Genomic DNA, 19981 nt, shown 5'->3' with positions numbered 1-19981 from the left:
GGGTCTCTTTGCATGTCAGATGAGTTTCTTGAAGACAGGATGTCATTGGGTTTTGCTTCTTATCCAAGCTGCCACTCTGTGCCTTTTAATTAGGGCATTTAGCATGTTTACGTTCAAGTTTGGTATAAATATGTGTGAATTTGATTCTGTCATGTTAGCTGGTTATTATGCAGATTTGTTTGTGTGGTTGCCTTATAGTATCACTGGTCTAAGTGTTTAAGTGTGGTTTTGTAGTGGCCGGTGACAGTCTTTCCTTTCCATTTTTAGTGCTCCCTTTAGGACCTCTTGTAAGGCAGGTCTGGGGGTAACGAATTCCAAATTCCCTTAGTGTTTGCTTGTCTGAAGAGGTTCTTATTTGTCCTTTGAGTATGAAACTTACTTTGACTGGATATAAAATTCTTGGTTGAAATTTTTTTTGAGATAGGGTCTCACTCTATTGCCCAGGCTGATGTGCAGTGGCACAATCATGGCTTACTGCAGCCTCGACCTCCCCAGGCTCATGTGATCCTCCCACCTCAGCCTTCCAAGTAGCTGGGACCCACAGGTGCACCTCACCATCTACCTGGCTAATTTTTGTATTTTTTTTTATAGAGATGGGATTTCGCCATGTTGCCCAGGCCGGTCTCAAACTCTTAGGCTAAAGCGATCCATCCATCTTGGCCTCCCAAAGTGCTAGGATTACAGGTGTGAGCCACCACACCTGGATGAAAATTCTTTTTTAAAAAAATGCTTAATGTAGGCATCCAGTCTCTTCTGGCTTGTAGGGCCTTTGCTGACAGATCTGCAGTTAGCCTGAATGCGTTCCCTTTCTAGGTGACCTGCTCCTTCTCTCTAGCTGCCTTTAGCATTTTTTCTTTCATTTTGACCTTGGAGAATCTGATGACTATTTGTCTTTGGGATGATCTTCTTGGGTAGTATTTTGCAGGAGTTCTGTGCATTTCCTGAATTTGAATGTTGGCCTCTCTAGTGAGGTTGGGGAAATTTTCTTGGAGAATATCTTGAAATATGTTTTCCAATTTGCTAGATTTCTCTTCCTCCCTTTCAGAGATACTAGTGAGTTGTAGATTTGGTCTCTTTACGTAATCCCATATTTCTTGGAGGTTTTGTTCCTTCTTTTTTATTCCTTTTTTCTTTATTTTTGTCTGCCTGAGGTATTTTGGAGAACCAGTCTTCAAGCTCTGAGATTCTTTCCTCAGCTTGGTTGACTCTTCTGTTAATATTTGTGATTTAATTATGAAATTCCTGTAGTGTGTTTTTTTAGCTCTGTCAGATCAGTTTGGTCTTTCTTACAATGGCCATTTCACCCATCAGCTCCTGTATTGTTTTATTGTAATCTTTATATTCCTTGGATTGGGTTTTTACTTTCTCCTGAATGTTGATGATCTTTATTCCTATCCATATTCTGAATTCTGTATCTGTCATTTTAGCTAGTTCAGCTTGGTTAAGAACCATTGCTGGGGAACTAGTACGGTGATTTGGAGGTGAGAAGACACTGTTTTTTTTTGAGTTGCCAGAGTTTTTGTGCTGATTCTTTCTCATCTTTGTGGGCTGATGTTCCTTCAGTCTTTGAAGTTCCTGCCTTTTGATGTTTTTTTTTTCTTTTATCCTCCTTGATGTCCTTAGGGGTTTGTCTTGTGGTGTAAGGTGGGTTCAGTTGACTTCTGGATAATTTTAGGGCCCCAAGGCTCAGCTCCTGATGCCTGGGCTGCATGCTCTGACTCTGGGGAGCTGGTATCAGGTCCCCAGATTTGTTCTCTCACCTCTTGAGGTTAGGAAACTTCTGTGCTGGAGGGACTGAGCTGTTCCAGACTACTGGTCACTAATGGTGGTGCCAGCCAAAGCTCTTCATTGGGAAGTGGCAGTGGGCTCCATGCCCGTTTGCATTTACCGGCCACATGGCAGAGTGTACTCTCATAGGCTGTGACAGGGCACTGGCGGGTGTAGGAGTGCCAGCCTCTCTGTGGGCATTTGCAACAGTGGTGGTTTGGCATGGGGTTGGGGCACTGGCAGGTGTGGGGTTGGCATTCTCCATGCCCATGTTCATGTGGGTGGCAGTGGCTCGGCAGGGCAGAGGGCAGGGCTACTGGTCTCTGTGTAGGTTTACAGTTATGGTTGGTATGGGGTGGGGCACTAGTGAAAAAGAGGCTGGTGATCTCTTTGTACATGAATGTGCTGGGGACAATGATGGTGCAGTTTGGGGGCTGGGGCAACTGGTCTCCTTGTGTGCCTTCAGGTTGGGAATAACAGCATGGAGGGGGAGTGGCAGGATGTGCACATGCTGAGAGCAGTGGCACAGTGGGGTGCATGCGTACTGTGCACTGGCAGTGAATGGGAGGTGAAGTTTGCCCAGGTGCACATGCACCAGCAAAGTGATATGGGGGTGGCCATGGGCAAAGGGGAGTCTGTGGTGGGAGGTGGGCATGAGCAGGTTGGTGTGCATTTGTGGGGGCCGCTCTGCTGGAATGCTCTTATGGTCAGATCCAGCTTGTCCCTGCAAGAGCTATGATGCGACCTTATGTGGTACCCTAGTTGGGTATCCAAGGCTGCACTGTAAGCAGGCGTGGTCAGGCTGGGGCCCCAGGAGAGGCCAGGTGAAGGGGGTGCTCAGGTTGGACTGGCCCTGTCTCATGGGCAAGATTGTCCTGCACTGTTCAGGTCTGACAGTTCCCCTAAGGCTAAAGTCTCCTAGGGGTGCCTGGTGAGCTTTGCAGGGTATGGGCATCCATGGCCATGCTCCACTACAGATGCTCCCACACCAAACTCTCTGGGCTCCCCACTGGCTTTAGTTCTGCCCCTACCACTCCTCTAAGCAGCTTTCCCTGCCAGCTCAAGTATCTGTGGGGGTTATGAAATCTCCTGTTACCAGAATTCCAGAGGTTCCTGGTGAGAGCAGATGGCCATTCACCTGCTCAACTCACCCTGTCTCTAGGAGTCACTGGGGACCGGGAACAAGTCCTGATGTTTGTAGCCATGTGCAGTGTTCCCAGCTTCTTTCCCCTTCAGGTCAGGATTTGTGTCTTCCCTCTGTCCATTCCCAGTGCTTTCCCTTCATCCACCCAATGCCTTCCCTCTGAAGATCAGAAAGAGGTCTTTGAAATTAAAAATATAATTTTTAAAAATATGAAACTAGGCCAGGCGTGGTGGCTCATACTCATAATCCCAGCACTTTGGGAGGCTGAGGCGGGTGGATCACTTGAGGTCAGGAGTTTCAGACCAGCCTGGCCAATGTGGTGAATCCCCATCTCTACTAAAAGTACAAAATTAGCTGGGTGTGGTGGCACATGCCTATAGTCCCAGCTACTTGGGAGGCTGAGATAGGAGAATTGCTTGAACTCGGGAGGCGGAGGTTATAGTGAGCTGAGATCGCACCACTGTGCTCCAGCCTGGGCAAGACAGAGTGAGACTCATCTAAAAAAGAAAGAGAGAGAGAGAGAGAGAGAGAGAGAGAGAGAGAGAAGAGAGAAAGAAAGGAAAAATAATGCTCTGTGTGTGTGTGTGTGTGTGTGTGTGTGTGTGTACGTAGAGAGCAAAACAATGTTACAGATCTAGCTACAGAGCGAAATAGTAATATGACATATAAAACAAAGAAAGATTTATAGATTTAAAGCTAAAAGACAAAAGGTGACAAGGAAGTTGAGACATAGAAGGGCCATACTGTAAATGCAGTACAACTAGAAATTAAGAAATAAAGGATGGCTTCCTGCATCTAACCTCTGGCCTTAGGGAACTATTCATATTAGTGGTTGGAATGGGGCCCTGGACCTTGCTTCAACCAGACTCTACTTGTACAAGTTTTATATATTGGAGTCTTATATAATGTTTTATTATAAGAAAAAGTGTTCTGCCAGAAAAAATGTTTGGAAACTATTCATCTATGGGATACATTCAGACTTGTTGCATTTTATCCTAGATTCTTTATAATTTCACCCCAATTTGTCTTTTTTAGGGTAATAAAGGGAGATTATGTAGAAGAGACAGGCAGAGGCAATCTCACATGTGTATATAAGCCAGTATAAGAACTTTGAAACATAGGCAGTGAAAATCTTTTGAAGGGCATTAGACAAACAAAAGGATCTAATGTATATATTTAAAATACACTTTTTATTAATATTACATATAATACATGAACATGTAAAATAGTGTCATATCTTTATAGGAAATGGGTTATAGGGACTCAAAAGTCAAAATGGGAGTCTAGTCAGAAAGCTATTGAGGTGCTCTAAGCAAGATAAGATGAGAGCATAAACTACAGTGGTAATAGTAGAGATGAAGAAATAGAAAGATTAGGATGTAGTTTAGAAGAAGATGAGCCGAGAAGGGAAAAGAGGACATGAAGTGGTGATGGATAGTGAGATAGACTCAAAAGGCTATGTTTTTATTTTTCTTTTTTTCTCTTTCACTTCTTTCTCCCACCTTCTTCCCTACCTCCCTGTTTCTCTCCCTGTCCTCATCCCCCTTAATAAGAGTGAGCAATTTTATGTAGCCACCATGTTGCTGGGAAAGGAAAAAGAGTTTGTATTAAGAGTGGGAAGGTTGCTCACATTTAAAATGCATTGCTCATATTTTAAAAAAGAATATCAGAACTTAAAAAAATAAAACGATTATCCTCATAGTTTCTGTGCATCAGATATTTGAGAATGGACCAGATAGGCCATTGTGGCTCATGATTTCCTATGAGGTGGCAGTCATCTGGACGCTGACCTGGAGCTGGTGGATTTCCATCCAAGGTGGCTTATTCACATGGCTGACAAAGATGTGCTGGTCATTGGCAAGAGTCCAGCATCCCGTCCTCTTCACATGGGCTTCTCCACAGGCTCTTTGAGTGTTTTCACAACACAGTGGCTGGCTACCCCTCTCACTCTGGTCAGAGGTGATAGATGTCTGTGAATGAAGGCCCTGAGCCTCACCGAGGACTGTAGCAGCCCCATCATGAGGCAAAGTAGTCAGAACTTTAAAAATAAAAGTAAATAGAAGAAATAAGACTAGTGTTTAATAAATCAGTAGAGTGACTAAACAATAATCTATTGTATATTTCAAAATAGCTAGTAGAGAATAATTGGAATGTTCTCAGCATAAAGAAAAGATAAATTTTGAGGGTGATGGGTATCCCATTAACCCTGACTTCATTATTACACATTTATGAATGTATTGAAATATCACATGTAACCCAAATATGTCTGTTATATATCAAAAAATTGTTCTAAATACCTTACAATGAAGGAAGCATATAGTGACAAAATGATGGGCTTTGGAATTAGACAGATTTATGTTAAAAATATAGCTACATCACTTTTCCACTTTATAAAGTAGGGAAATACTACCTTATATGGTGATTAGAAAATCTTTTTTTTTTTTTTTTTTTTTTTTTTTTTTGAGATGGAGTCTGGCTCTGTCGCACAGGCTGGAGTACAGTAGTGTGATCTTGGCTCACTGCAACCTCCACATCCTGGGTTCAAGTGCTTCTCCTGCCTCAGCCTCCCAAGTAGCTGGGATTACAGGCATGCACTACCACGCCCAGCTAATTTTTGTATTTTTAGTAGAGATGAGGTTTTACCATGTTGACCAGATTGGTCTCCAACTCCTGGCCTCAAGTGATCTGCCTGCCTCGGCGTCCCAAAGTGCTGGGATTATTGAGCCACTGCGCCCAGGGGTGATTATAAAATCTAAATGAGAAAATGCACATAAAGCATTCAGCACATAGTAGGCACTCTATAAATAACTGAGAAGAGAACTTTCTTCTTGATCAAACATAAAATGAGTAACATTAAAACTTTTGGCGATTTTCCAAATTTGCCAAGATTTAGAAACAAATAAATGTAACCACTAAAGGCAAACTGCACTTTTTCTAGCATAATAAGTTATTTAAATTATAAGTGAGAGGTTAACAACGCCTCACACAAATGCAGTTTTTAGGAATTGGCCATTTCTTTGTAACAGCATTAAACCTTTTATTGAGCATCTTTAATGGAAAGTACTTTTGAGTGTGCCACATATTGGATAACCCGCAAGTCACACTATGAAGTTTATATCTGAGATACCTAAATCATGCTCAGATAACAATTTTGTAAATTAGGTACTTTACATAAATATGAATTGGAATGTTCATCAAAAGAGAATATATAGTTATCAGTGCTTATGCCAAATCTACCACACACTCGTGTGTATTAAGCTGTACCAGAAGAAATTAACACTGCTCTGGTATAGCTTACTATAAAGCTTTTAATTTATAAATATGTTAAAATATTTTACAGTTATGTATATCATCTAATTTTCATTAGAAAATAACTGACACACAGTATTTATTACCTATTGAAAAAATGGCAGACCGTCCTTTGAATACCTAGGCATCTTCTCGTTGGCTGGAACTGACTGTGATGATTTACAGACACACAGCTGCAGCCTGAATTGGCACCAAAACCAATTACTGATGCTGTGTTATTTGCAGCCCTGGCCCTGGCTAATTTTTTTTGAAAGCAGGGTATGGGAAGAGAGGTTGCAAATACAGGAGTGGTAAGAATAATTGATAGTTCATATCTATTCTGTCTTAAAATATAAACCCTCTCTTTGTCTTGAGAATCCTCTAGCTGCTACTCTCTCTCTATCCACATCTGTGGCTTCAATTACAGGGTTGGCTCCTAAACCTGTATTTTCATTCCAGATCTAACTCCTGAGCTCTATATCTGTACTTAGGTGTTTAACGTCTATCTAGCGCTATAACTTAGCCTGCCATTTTACAGAGCATGTAACTCCTAAATAATAAATGCTAACTGTGGGCAGCCCAGCAGTTTGGTACCTATTTTTAAATGCCAGGTGACATCATGGAATGTTGCAAAGCCAAAGTGCTGAATTATCCTGGAAAAAATCCTAGTTGCACTTCTATTAGAAAATATTCTTTCATGGAAAGTGCCTGTCAAGGTAATATGATTAGCTGTATCAATGGTGCAACCCATGTAGTTAAACGGACCATCAATTTGAAGGAAGAATAAAGGATGCTCACTAAGACATTAAAGGCATTAGCACAGGAGAGGGCAAAGCACCTGGGATGATGCATTTACTCAGTGTTCACTGTTATTCCCATCTTCAAATGTGTTCTGAGTGAACTTGGTAGGAGGTGGGGCACTTAAAAAAATCCATATAGTCCATATATATAGTATAAATAGCCCAGATATATAGTATAAAAGGCCAAAGAATTCTACAAGGCTCATTACTAGCAACAGCATTCATCTTTCCCAGCTCTCTCCAGAGGCAACCAATTTCAATTCTTTAGTTATTTCTTCTGGTATTTGCTTCCATGTTTATAAACAACATGCATGTACTTATTTCATCATTTTTAAAATTTTAATTTTTAACCTATTCTTACTTTGAAAGAAGAGAACTTAACTCTGGAGGGGTAGCAAGGGGTGATACTTTTCCTCACCCATTGTAAGAGTTACAGCCAACGCTCCTTTAACAAAGGACAGGTTAACAAGATAAAAGCATAGTACATTTATTTAACCAAAAGTCTTATGTGATACAAAAGCTTTCAGAAATGAAGACCCAAAGATTCAGGGAAAACTGTCTGTTTTCATGCTTAGGTTCAATGAAGAATGGACAGTTGTTTAGAAATGTGACTGGACATAGTGGGGAATAATGGTAATAGACTGAGAGGGGAAATCCAGCAGGGCTTGTCTGTTCAGATTCATCTTGGCCTCTCTGTGTAGCATTCCTTCCTCAGAAGTATGGGGCAGGACCCCTGTGGAATGAGGGTCTTCAAGAGAGAAAGGAGAGAGTAACCTTGCTAGGTTTTATGGCTTGCTTTGAGGGAGAGGAGTTCTAGTGTCTGTGACACTTGAGGAAGAGGAATTGTGGTTTCTGTGAATCACTTTTGGGGGAAAAAGAAGAGGAAGACAGGAGAGCAGTAGAATATCTCAGATACCTTGCTTCAGAGGCCTTCAAATCCCCTTTAAAGTGCTCCGCATGCCAGAGTGCCATACTCTGAGGTCTAGTGATCTGAGACTCAACAACCCTACTTCAGCACTCATCCTCTCCCCAACATACTTCCTTTCTCCCGTCCAACATGGTTATACCACCATTTTTGGTTAATCAATATTGTATGTTTACATTTTTCTAATGATGTATTCAAAGCAAAGCCCATATAATCATGTAGCATAATATATTTTTTGTACAACTTTTTTCTCTGCAGTAAATAATTGCCTTTACTTTTTAAATATGCTTTTTTAAATAGACCTATTATTCTTCATTCCCAACTTCCCCAGAAGTATAAGTCTTCTTTAAGTAAGTTCAGAAGCCTCAGGCCTCTATTACTCTATAAATTTTATTTTTCCTTGAAGCTATCCCTCTGAAACTTCTTCATTCTCCTGCTTAAACCTGAATTTACTGTCTTCCTCATGAGACACAGATATCCTTGTAGGATTTCCTTTCATCATTATTCTGGAAATTCTTTTTTCTTTGTTCTTGTGTTGAATCCCTTATTTCCTGGATTCTTTTTTTTTTCAAATTTTTAAAAATTATATTTTAAGTTCTGGGATACATGTGCAGAATGTGCGGGTTGTTACATAGGTATACATGTGCCATGGTGGTTTGCTGAACCCATCAACCCGACATCTACATTAGGTATTTCTCCTAATGTTATCCCTCCCCTTTCCCCCCAACTCCCAACAGGCCCCAGCGTGTGACATTCCCCTCCTTGTGCCCATATGTTCTCATTGTTGAACTCCCACTGACGAATGAGAACATGAGGTGTTTGGTTTTCTGTTGCTGTGTTAGTTTGCTGAGAATGATGGTTTCCAGTTTCATCCATGCCCCTGCAAAGGATATAAACTCATTCATTTTTTATGACTGCATAGTATTCCATGGTGTATATGTGCCACATTTTCTTTATCCAGTCTTTTTATAGTAGAATGATTTATAATCCTTTGGGTATATTTCCAGTAATGGGATTGCTGGATCACATTGTATTTCTAGTTCTAGATCCTTGAGGAATCGCCACATTGTCTGACACAATGGCTGAATTAATTTATACTCCCACCAACAGTGTAAAAGCGTTCTTGTTTCTCCACATCCTCTCCAGCATCTGTTGTTTCCTGACTTTTTAATAATCACTATCCTAACTGGCGTGAGATGGTATCTCATTGTGGTTTTGATTTGCGTTTCTCTAATGACCAGTGATGATGAGCTTTTTTTTCATATGTTTGTTGGCTGCATAAATGTCTTCTTTTGAAAAGTGTCTGTTATATCATTTGCCCTCTTTTTGATGGTTTTTTTTTTTTTTTTTTTTTTTTTTGTAAATTTAAGTTCTTTGTAGATTCTGGATATTAGCCCTTTGTCAGATGGATAGATTGCAAAATTTTTCCCCCATTCTGTAGGTTGCCTGTTCACTCTGATGATAGTTTCTTTTGCTGTGCAGAAACTCTTTAGTTTAATTAGATGCCATTTGTCAATTTTGACTTTTGTTGCAATTGCTTGTAGTGTTTTAGTCATGAAGTCTTTGCCCATGCCTATGTCCTGAATGGTATTACCTAGGTTTTCTTCTAGGGTTTTTATAGTTTTAGGTCTTACATTTAAATCTTTAATCCATCATGAGTTAATTTTTGTATAAGGTGTAAGGAAGGGGTCCAGTTTCAGTTTTCTGCATGTGGCTAGCCAGTTTTCCCAACACCATTTTTTAAATAGGGAATCCTTTCCACGTTGCTCGTTTTTGTCAGGCTTGTCAAAGACCAGATAGTTGTAGATGTGTGGTGTTTTTTCTGAGGCCTGTGTTCTGTTGCATAGGTCTATATATCTGCTTTGGTACTAGTACTATGCTGTTTTGGTTACTGTAGCCTTGTAGTATAGTTTGAAGTCAGGAAGCATGATGCCTCCAGCTTTGTTCTTTTTACTTAGGATTGTCTTGGGTATACGGGCTCTTTTTTGGTTCCATATGAAATTTAAAGTACTTTTTTCTAATTCTGTGAAGAAAGTCAGTGGCAGCTTGATGGAAATAGCATTGAATCTATAAATTACTTTGGGAAGTATGGCCATTTTCATGATATTGATTCTTTCTATCCATGAGCATGGAATGTTTTTCAATTTGTTTGTGTCCTCTCTGATTTCCTTGAGCAGTGATTTGTAGTTCTCCTTGAGGAGGTCCTTCGCATTCCTTGTAAGTTGTATTCCTAGGTATTTTATTCTCTTTGTAGCAATTGTGAATGGGGTTTTGCTCATGATTTGGCTGTTTGTCTATTGCTGTTGTTTAGGAATGCTTGTGACTTTTGCACATTGATTTTGTATCCTGAGACTTTGCTGAGGTTGCTTATCAGCTTAAGGAGATTTTGGGCTGAGATGATGGGGTTTTATTTATTTATTTATTTTTTCAGACGGAGTCTTGCTCTGTTGTCCAGGCTGGAGTGCAGTAGCATGATCTCAGCTCACTGTAACCTCTGCCTCCCAGGTTCAAGCGATTCTCCTGCCTCAGCCTCCCGAGTAGCTGGGACTGCAGGCACCACCACCACACCTGGTGAATTTTTTTGGGGTATTTTTTAGTAGAGACAGGGTTTGCCACGTTGGCCAGGCTGGTCTTGAATGCCTGAACTCGTGATCCGCCTGCTTTGGCCTCCCAAAGTGTTGGGAGTACAGGCGTGAGCCACCACGCCAAGCCAGATGATGGGGTTTTCTAAACATACAATCATGTCATCTACCAACAGAGATAATTTGACTTCCTCTCTTCCTATTTGAATACCCTTTATTTCTTTCTCTTTCCTGATTGCCCTGGCCAGAACTTCAAATACTGCGTTGAGTAGGAGTAGTGAGAGAGGGCATCCTTGTCTTGCACCGGTTTTCAAAGGGAATGCATCCAGCTTTTGCCCATTCAGGATGTACTGGCTGTGGATCTGTCATAAATAGCTCTTGTTATTTTGAGATATGTTCCACCAATACCTAGTTCATTGAGTGTTTTTAGCATGGAGGAGTGTTGAATTTTATCAAAGGCCTTTTCTGCATCTATTGAGATAATCGTGTGGTTTTTGTCATTGGTTTTGTTTATGTGATGAATTATGCTTATTGATTTGTGTATGTTGAACCAGCCTTACATCCCAGGGAGGAAGCCGACTTGATCGTGGTAGATAATCTTTTTAATGTGCTGCTGGGTTCGGTTTGCCAGTATTTGTATAAGGATTTTCGCATTGACGTTCATCAGGGATATTGGCCTGAAATTTTCTTTTTTTGTTGTGTCTCTGCCAGGTTTTGGTATGAGGATGATGCTGGCCTCATGAAATGAGTTAGGGAGGAGTTGCTTTTTTTTTATGTTGTTTGGAATAGTTTCAGAAGGAATGGTACCAGCTCCTCTTTGTACCTCTGGTAGAATTCGACTGTGAATCCGTCTGGTCCTGGACTTTTTTTGGTTAGTAGGCTATTAATTACTGCCTCAGTTTCAGACCTTGTTTTTGGTCTATTCAGGGTTCAACTTCTTCCTGGTTTAGTCTTGGGAGGGTGTATGTGTCCAGGAATTTATCCATTTCTTCTAGATTTTCTAGTTTATTTGTGTAGAGGTATTTATAGTATTCTCTGATGGTAGTTTGTATTTCTGTGGGATCAGTGGTGATCTCCCTTTATCTTTTTTTATTGTGTCTATTTGATTCGTCTCTCTTTTCTTCTTTATTATTCTCTCTAGTGGTCTATCTATTTTGTTAATTCTTTCAAAAAAAAAAACCGGCTCCTGGATTCACTGATTTTTGAAGGGGTTTTTGTGTCTCTATCTACTTCAGTTCTGCTCTGATCTTAGTTATTTCTTGTCTTGTGCTAGCTTTTGAATTTGTTTGCTCTTCTCTAATTATTTTAATTGTGATGGTATCACAATTTTAGATATTTCCTGCTTTCTCCTGTGGGCATTTAGTGCTATAAATTTTCCTCTAAACACTGCTTTAGCTGTGTCCTAGAGATTCTGGTACATTGTGTCTTTCTTCTTATTGGTTTCAAAGAACTTATTTATTTCTGCCTTAATTTTTTTATTTAGCCAGCAGTCATTCAGGAGCAGGTTGTTCAGTTTCCATGTAGTTGTGCGGTTTTAAGTGAGTTTTTAAATCCTAAGTTCTAATTTGATTGCACTGTGGTGTGAGAAACTGTTTTGATTTCCATTCTTTTACATTTGCTGAGGAGTGTTTTACTTCCAATTATGTGGTTGATTTTAGAATAAGTGCTTTGTGGTGCTGAGAAGAATGTGTGTTCTGTTGACTTGGAGTGGAGAGTTCTGTAGACGTCTATTAGGTCTGCTTGGTCCAGAGCTGTGTTCAAGTCCTGTATATCCTTGTTAATTTTCTGCCTTGTTGATATGCCTAATTTTGACAGTGGGATGTTAAAGTCTCTCACTATGATTGTGTGGGAGTCTAAGTCTCTTTGTAGGTCTGTAAGAACTTGCTTTATGAATCTAAGTGCTCCTGTATTGGGTGCATATATATTTAGGATAGTTAGCTCTTCTTGTTGAATTCACCCCTTTACCATTATGTAATGCGCTTCTTTGTCTTTTTTGATCTTTGTTGGTTTAAAGTCTGTTTTGTCAGAGACTAGGATTGCAATCCCTGCTTTTTTTGCTTTCCATTTGCTTGATAAATATTCCTGCATCCATTTATTTTGAGCCTATGTGTGTGTCTTTGCATGTGAGATGGGTCTCCTGAACACAGCACACCGATGGGTCTTGTCTCTATTCCGTTTGCTCGTCTGTGCCCTTTAGTTGGGGCATTTCACCAGTTTACATTTAAGGGTAATATTGTTATGTGTGAATTTGATCCTGTCATTATGATGTTAGCTAGTTATTTTGCCTGTTAGTTGATGCAGTTTCTTGATAGTGTCGATGGTCTCTAGATTTTGCTTTGTTTTTGTAGTGGCTGGTACTGGTTTTTCCTTTCCATATTTAGTGCTTCCTTCAGGCCTCTTATAAGGCGGGCCTGGTGGTGACACAATCTCTCAGCATTTGCTTGTCTGTAAAGGACTTTATTTCTCCTTCACTTATGAATCTTAGTTTGGTTGCATATGAAATTCCGGGTTGAAAATTCTTTTCTTTAAGAAAGTTGCTTATTAGCCCCCAGTCTCTTCTGGCTTGTAGGATTTCTGCGGAGAGATCCGCTGTTAGCCTGGTGGGCTTTCCTTTGTGGGTAACCTGACCTTTCTCTCTGGCTTCCCTTAACATTTTTTCCCTCATTTCAACCTTGGTGAATCTGATGATCAGTTGTCTTGGGGTTGCTCTTCTTGAGGAGCATCTTTATGGTGTTCTCTGTATTTCCTGAATTTGAATGTTGGCCTGTCTTGCTAGGTTGGGGAAATTCTCCTGGATAATACCCTGAAGAGTGTTTTCCAACTCGGTCCCATTTTCCCCATCACTTTCAGGTACACCAATCAAATGTAGGCTTGGTCTTTTCACACAGTCCCATATTTCTTGCAGGCTTTGTTTGTTCCTTTTCATTCTTTTTTCTGAAATCTTGTCTTCACACTTTATTTCATTAAGTTGATCTTCAATCTCTGAAATCCTTTCTTCTGCTTGATCAGTTCAGCTATTTATACTTGTGTATGCTTCACGAAGTTCTCGTGCTGTGTTTTTCAGCTCTATTAGGTCATTTATGTTCTTCTCTAAACTGGTTATTCTAGTTAGCAATTCCTCTAATCTTTTTTCAAGGTTCTCAGCTTCCTTGCATTGTGTTAGAACATGCTCCTTTAGCTCAGTGGAGTTTGTTAGTACCCACCTTCTGAAGCCTACTTCTGTCAATTCGTCAAACCCATTCTCCATCCAGTTTTGTTCCCTTTCTGGATTCTATATCATCCTCCTTCTTGGGTTTATTTCATCCTTTGGTGAGACACATCCTCCAGTAACTTCCTTAAAAATAATACATGATTGTTAATTTTTGAGACTTTGGCCCTCTGAATTTTTTTTCTAACCTCACACTCAAGGGACAATTTGGCTAGATATAGAATTATAGGTAGTACATAATTTTCTTTCAGAAATTGAAAGCACAACTGCTTTGTCTTCTAACAACTCCCAGTGTTGCGATTGAGAAAGTCTGTTGCCCTGATCCTTTTTATGTGACCTATTTTTTTTCCTTCTCTGCAAACTTTTAGTATATTTGATTTATCTCCAGTGTTTTGAGATTTCACAATAATATGCATAGGGATTGTATCTTTTGTAATTCATTGTATTGGGTACTTAGCGATTCCTTTCAACAGAGAAGGTCATGTACTTCAGTTCTGGGGAATTTTCTTGCATTATTTCTTCATAATTTCTTTTCTTCCATTGTGTCTGTTTTTTGTCTTAGTCTGATGTGTAAGAATCACTGGGACTGATGACCCAAACTCCTTCTCTCTCTCTCTTTCTCTGTGTGTTTCTTTTTTTCTTCTTTTTTTCTTTCTTTTTTTTCTACTTCCTCAAAAGTATCTTTCAAGTCTTCTTTTGTTTGATTTTGTTTTGGCTCTCATATTTTTATTTTCAGAAGTTCCTTTTCTCCCTGTTTTCAGCATAGCCTTCCCACTCTCAGCAATGTTTTACTTCTTAAGATGTTGCTTTGATAAAATCTCTCAAGAGTCCATTTTCAATTTTCTTCTGTGGTAGGGAGAGCTCATTGGCCAACTGTGATGGCAGGGAAGAGCACCTAGAATTCTAAGTATTATATCCATAGACTTTCAAACAGTTCTCTTGTTTTCAGTTCTAAGCACAGCCATTTCTTCAGAAGTAGTTGGTGCTTCCAGTTTCTGAGCTTCTCTAGGGTTCCAGTACATGTGCTTTTTGACTTCATCCACCCTGCCATTGGTACTTGCTTTCTGCTTTCTCAGATTTATTGTCAGTTATCTCTTGCCCATCTGCTTTTTACCCTCCAAAATTTTGATGACATCTGTTTTGTGGTTACCTTGCCACTAATTCCTTTGCCTTGTGAGGTTTTTATTTTTTTCTCTCCTTTGTCATTTTTGTGAGAATTTGGAAGGGCATGCAGATAACTACATGTGCTCAATCCCCCATCTTTTCTTGGATGGTCCTCTATGTAGGACTTTGTATATGTTGCCAAGTCATTTGGAGCTGGTCTTGCTGCCAAAGGAAATCAAGCACTGGCATATATACTGTGTTTCCTTGTTTCTAATTTACCATTGGTTGTAGGGTACTGTTTAGGTGCAAGTTTGATGAAAACAACACTATATTAAATGTACACATTGATTATAAGATACATAAAATTTCAGAAACTCTCAAGTGTGAATTACAGTGACTTTAGAATTAGTAAATTTTTGTGGATCACATGCTTGATATTCATTTTCTTTAAAGAAGTTTCAGGTTCTGAAAATGAATATATGATTTCTATTTTTATTGCGATAGAGATTTTGTTAGATACTAGAAATTATAACTCTCTTCTTTGTACTAAATTCCTGGACATGGTTCTATTTTATTTGCCATACTCTGATGTAATTGTATTCATTATTTTTCTCCTCCGTCCCCAAGCTCCCCACTAAGTTTTGATCTCCTCAAGAACAAGTTCTTTGGCTTGTTAACTTCATGTTGTGAATGCCTAGCATGGTGCCACTCAGTGGTTGCACTTAGTAGATGCTTTGGAAATGCAGGTTGAACCACACTAAAAATAATTAGAAGATAAAATGATATCCAGTGAAACTTCTTTTTTTCACATAGGTATTTTTGAGATCAGACTCATTATTTTAAGGATATTGAATATTCATGAAAGAGAAACACATTTATTGAACAATTATTTGCTACAAATTTTCAAATATGTTTTTCCATTTACTCTTCTGTGTCTTAATATAGAACTAAAAAAGCATAGGAAACATTTTTGTTAACCTGTAACTTGTTTGGGCTTTAGGGCAAAACATGATCATAATCTAGAATCTTCCTTATTTTATTCTACTGATTTTAAAATATCAGCTAATAATTTCCTACTATATTAGGGCATTAACATTTTAAGCTGTGATGATGTATGCCTGTGTTAAATATATTATGGTGAAATTGATCCCTTCTCAGGGGACCTTGGTGGCTTATTCACAGGCTTTCATTTCAATAAGAAAAGGCTGTTCTTTCCTAAGTTGTCTACTTTGGTTCTCTATTCAACCATTGAAACAAAATACTAAAAATTTTATATAACTGAGAACACTGTGACAAACCGTTAGTAAAGTTGAAAGCAAACAATCAGGGAAGAAAGTGAAGGAAGATCCAATTACAATATTAAAGAATTCACTGAAGAATTCTTATAAATTGTGACTATTTAGGGCTTGTTTACATTTCATTAAGAACTTGCCATAAAGACTAAGGGGCTGAGAACTTAATGGGTGCCACTACCAAATAAGGGTAGTCAAAATAGAAATAAATGTTCTGCGATATAACGCAGTAACTTAACAGGAAGACTTTATTTACCAATCAGCCATAAATATTAATGATTCATATCGGAGTTTACTTTTATATCATCTGTGAAGTTTGCTAGGCAATAGTGGGAAGATTCTTTAGGGCATAAGAAATATCAAATTTAATCCAATGTTTAGATACATCAATTTACTTGTAAACTATTGATATACTAATTTAAAATACTCCTTAGTCATTCAGTTAACTTTCTCCAAGAGCTTTCTAAGCAAAGTAAATTAAAATAAAAGTTTGTCAGAAGATAGTTTCCATAGATATCCCTTTCCATGGATTAATTATACAAGTCTAAACTGACATTTGTCTCAGGGGTCAAAAGGCTCCATTTAGCATAGCACTTAGGCAGAGGGAGAGAGAGTTGAAAGAGCACTGCACAAATAATCTGTGGACAGAAATTTTAGTCCTAATTGTTTCTCTAACAAGATGATTGAATTTGTGCAAATTACCCTCATAGATTTCAGTTTCCATATTTGTAAATTAAGGGGTTTAGGGCCTGTCAGAGTTGATTTATGGGAGAGGAGGCACATGGACTCTTTGGAGAAACTGCTATTCCCTGCCCTGAAAAATAGTTTTAAGAATACATGAAAAAATATGTAACACACACACACACACACACAATTTGGTACATAATTTCAGAAGGCTCTTGTGAGGATTAAATGAAGTAATGAATATAAAGTGCATTTAGTAGGTATTTTAAAATGTTACCCACCTTTCTCTTCCCCATGTTAGGAGGGTTCTTTAGCTTCTAAGTTTTTCTAGAAGCCATAGAAAACAGTTTTTCAGGTCTCTTTTGGAAAAGAAGTATTTAAAAGTATACAACTATCAAGTTGCATGAGATATTTCACTTTTTATAAGAAGCCATTTCTTTCAGCACTTACTAGAGTTTGTTTTTCAGAGGAGTGGGTAGCAATCTGTCATCAAAGTGTTGACAAGTGAAATCTGACAAGGTAGAGGTGGTATAGCTGTGGGCCACTCCAAAATTTTCCACTATCTTTACTATGTGTAGATAAAGGATTTCTCTTATTTTTTTCATTCTAGCTCACTTCATAACAGTCTTTGATTTCTATGCTTTTCAAAACAATAACCTTGAATTGACAAATTATTTTGATATTTAAGCATTGGTTTAGATAAGAGCATTTCAGTGTTCTCTTGCCTTTATTTTAGCTATTTAGGAGTTATTCCTGAAATTCAATTTATTTTCTCTTCAAAGTTACATTTTTTTTTCTATTTATTCAAGTGTAGCATAAAATTAGACTTACAGAGTTTTAATCTAGAATTAATTATCATTGTTACATTGCTAACATTTATGTTTTCTATGTCCGTTTATTGTTGTGGTTGAGGTACATCCTAAAAAGAATGAAGTTCATATTTTTGAAGGTCAGAAAAGTAGGTATCTGTGTTGAGTGGAGGTGGTGAGAGAGGATGATGATGATTATTGTTATTTGCTTATGCAGGCATACTTCCCCCCAATGCCTGATAAACTATTGCAATTATTTTTTGAGGTCATGGAAAAAATGCACTTCAACTAGATACAAGTCTCTTTGGGATAATGGAAAATTGTGTGCAGCAAAATATTTAAAATGAGCATTAGCAAACAAGATGTTTGTATTAATAGGAACCTAGAAAATGACTATGCAAAGGTCAGCACCGATCTTTAAATATTAGTGAAATTTAATTTGTTGCATGTAATGAGTAGAAAGAAGAGGAAGCAGACCACAATGAAGAAGCCATTGATAAATTGTCTAAATGTCAAAACTGCTTATAATACAGAAAATGTTAAATTGACAAGATCTATTTAATTAAGTGAATTAAACCGTTTGAACAATGCCCTAGAGAAATATTTTCCAAATTTAACTATAGCAGAAGATTTTTAAAGATTTTTGCCACAATTTCTTTGAGGAAAGTGAAGTGATTCCTACTTTTCTTTCTAGGCATAGAATTTGTTCTAACCTCTTTTAGTAAGAATGATGCACAGATTATCTTGGAACATAGAAATCTGTCACCTTTTGCTGCATGTTGAAATAGCATCGTCTGACCAGTGGTTAGCAGCTGTGAAGAACCACAGTCTGGCTGGGGTCTAAATCTCTTTGGCACTTTGCATAGCACTAGCTTAATTGAGTTTAAAGAGCTTTTTATATTATGCCCAGTTTTTTTTTTTAAATCCATTTCTACATTCTCTTATTTTCTTCATATATAATGTTAGTGAAAAAAATTTTAAATGACTAAACATGCACAAACTTCATAACAAAGAATTAATATTATTCATACACACATAGGGATAAGGAACTTAATAGAAAGATGAGCAAAATATAGGAACAGGTAATTTATAGAGGGAACAAATTGTTTTAAAAATCCATAAAAAGATATTTGGTTTCATTAATGAATGGAAAAATGAAACTTAAAATTACAAGATAAATTTTCACCTACCAGGTTGGCAACAACTTAAAACTTGGATAATGCTGCATGCTGTTGAGGATATAGGAAAAAGTACAGTCATATTATGGGTGGAAATGTAAATTTACCAATCATTTTGGAGGCTAATTTGGCAATACCTATCAAAATGTAAAGTATGCATGTATATTTTCATGGTTATATTATTTGTAAGGCAAAAATTAGAAACAGATTGTTTATTAAGAGAATGGATAAGTCAATTATGGTCACTATTCAATTGAACATATTGTGGCTATTAAAAACTTAGGTAGATCTATCTGTTTATGCTAACAGAGTATCCATGATGTGGTGTTCAGTGAACAAAGCAAATTGTATATCTAAAAAAAATTTTATCTTTATGAAAATGCAAAACAAACAAGTCAGTATGGGTGTGCATGTGTTGTAAGTACATTTAGAAGGTCTGGAAGGCCACATGCCACACTGTGCAGTGGCTTCCTTCAGAGTGAGGAGGGCAGCTTGGAGGAGAACACATTAATTTTTACATCAAATACTTCTGTATGTTTGCATTTTTTAAAAAACAATAAGTACGTGTTACTATTGAAGGAAGCAAAAGACCTGTTGGGCCTGGTGGCTCACACCTGTAATTCCAGCACTTTGGGAAACTGAGGCTGGCAGATTACCTGAGGTCAGGAGTTTGAGACCAGCCTGGCCAACATGGTGAAATGCTGTCTCTATTAAAAATACAAAATTAACCTGATGTGGTGGCTCACACCTGTAATCCCAGCTACTTGGGAGACTGAGGCAGGAGAATCGCTTGAAACTGGGAGGTGGAAGTTGCAGTGAGCTGAGATCGCACCACTGCACTCCTGCCTGGCTGACAAGAGTGAAACTCCATCTCCAAAAAAGAAAGAAACAAACAAAAGACCACACAGAGGCCTAATGCATTTAAAAGATTTTTTTTTTCTTTTTGAGACTTGGTCTTGCTCTGTCACCTAGGCTAGAGTGCAGTGGCAGGATCATAGCTCATTGCACTCTCCAACTCCTAGGCTTGAGCCATCCTCCTCTCTCAAACTCCTGAGTAGCTAGGTATACAAGCAAGTGCCACCATACCTGCCTAATTTTTATTTATTTTTTGTAGAGACAGGGTCTTACTATGTTGCTCAGGCTGATCTTGAACTCCTGACTTAGAGCAATCCTTCTACCTCGGCCTCCTAAAGTCCTTGG

The 19981-nt window shown here is 38.4% G+C and overlaps 1 protein-coding gene and 1 pseudogene across 2 annotated transcripts in view; both read left to right on the top strand.

Annotated features, from left to right (window-relative positions):
- Positions 1 to 19981, top strand: part of WDPCP (WD repeat containing planar cell polarity effector) — a 491319-nt gene that overhangs the window by 72059 nt on the left and 399279 nt on the right. The gene's annotated exons all lie outside the window — the stretch shown is intronic.
- On the top strand, positions 977 to 2796 carry LOC140713430 (uncharacterized; annotated as a pseudogene).

Source organism: Chlorocebus sabaeus, chromosome 14 (genome assembly GCF_047675955.1).
Source record: "Chlorocebus sabaeus isolate Y175 chromosome 14, mChlSab1.0.hap1, whole genome shotgun sequence".
Lineage (NCBI taxonomy): Eukaryota > Metazoa > Chordata > Mammalia > Primates > Cercopithecidae > Chlorocebus > Chlorocebus sabaeus.
This window is presented reverse-complemented; position numbering and strand designations above follow the sequence as displayed.